The sequence below is a fragment of the Aplysia californica genome, unplaced genomic scaffold (genome assembly GCF_000002075.1).
Source record: "Aplysia californica isolate F4 #8 unplaced genomic scaffold, AplCal3.0 scaffold01041, whole genome shotgun sequence".
NCBI classification, from domain to species: Eukaryota; Metazoa; Mollusca; class Gastropoda; order Aplysiida; family Aplysiidae; genus Aplysia; species Aplysia californica.
In genome coordinates this window covers 87716-89493 of record NW_004798311.1, presented here as the reverse complement: position 1 = coordinate 89493, position 1778 = coordinate 87716, and positions in this window count along the sequence as shown.

Genomic DNA, 1778 nt, shown 5'->3' with positions numbered 1-1778 from the left:
TAATACGACACTACTTGTCCAGGAGCTGACCGTGTCTCTGTGTACAAAATCTACTACAAAGTAATACGACACTACTTGTCCAGGAGCTGACCGTGTCTCTGTGTACAAAATCTACTACAAAGTAATACGACACTACTTGTCCAGGAGCTGACCGTGTCTCTGTGTACAAGATCTACTACAAAGTAATACCCCACTACAAAGTTTGAATAACCCCGTGGCGTTTTTGGGGTTGATTCTTTGGACGTCCTGTTCAACATTGAGTGTCAACTTTTCGATAGTTCGTGGCATGCTTTGCCGTCCTGAAACAAGAATGGGCATACATGGTAACGTATTGCACACATACACGCACATATACACACACACACACATACACGCACATACACACACACACACACACATACCAGAGTGGACCGATCACACCCCTGTAGCTGAATGTCTAAGAAGGGACATTTTGCGTTTGACCTAAATTTGGTTGAAATTTTAAAAATTAATTGATATTTCACGGTGGCGTTAATGGATTTTATTCATGTGTACAGACTTGATGTCCCTCTAGTTGAATTTTATTTACTAAACGTTTTGTTAAAATCAGTGCTCCAATTACCGCACCGGGCTGTTGCCCTTTAAGTGGGTTCTTTTTTTAAACACCTGCTTATACACTTACACACACACTGGCACACACATACATATTGGGCACATACCTACATAATATGTAAACGCATTTGCCCACAAATTTACATACACACATACACATATTATCTACATGCATACATAACACGCACTCACTCACACACTTATCTAACTATTTATCTAATCAACCGAATTCGACTAAACTGGACAACTTTCAAAATCAGATGGCGAGCCAAATATATGTCGTATTGTGCCCAAAATGGTATCTTTTGCCCCATCCATGAAGGCTGATTTGATAAGCCTTGACTCAGACTGATGAATTGGATCAGTGGTGTAGTGTGCACTAGACATAATACACAAATCAGTGGTGTAGTGTGCACTAGACATAATACACAGATCAGTATTGTAGTGTGCACCAGACATAACACACAGATCAGTGGTGTAGTGTGCACCAGACATAACACACAGATCAGTGATGTAGTGTGCACCAGACATAACACACAGATCAGTGGTGTAGTGTGCACCAGACATAACACACAGATCAGTGGTGTAGTGTGCACCAGACATAACAAACGTCCATCCCACTGACGCGATGATAACAATGACTCTGCTGTACCATGGCACGTTTTGATAACATCGTTCTTTGTACATGTTTACCACCCGTACAGTCGTAAAGTCTATTGTTGTTCATTATCATTGATGGTGTAGTTTTTATAGATAGGACAGACCCTCGTGTCACACAGCAGTCGTTTGAAAGTGACGTAAACACGGGATGTGTAGCTGCTGTGTCGGGATGGAAGATTACACACCACCATATAGTTAGGTCCTATAGGTTTAACACCAATAGCAACACTGTAAAGGCTGTAAGGTTGTTTTCTACGCGGTACCTCCGAATCTAAAGCCCATCTCCGATAGGAACAAAGGCACGAGCTAAATGAGAACTGTGGTGTAAAGGACACCTTGGCCCAGGACACGTCGGGCCGGACTGAACCATGAACCCTTCACCCGGCAGTCTCACGACATCAGGTTCAGTAACCGAACCACTAACTACTAGACCACCGACACCACAACCTCACTAGTCCGATACCCTAACCACTAGACCACCGACACCACAACTTCACTAGTCCGGTACCCTAACCACTAGACCACCG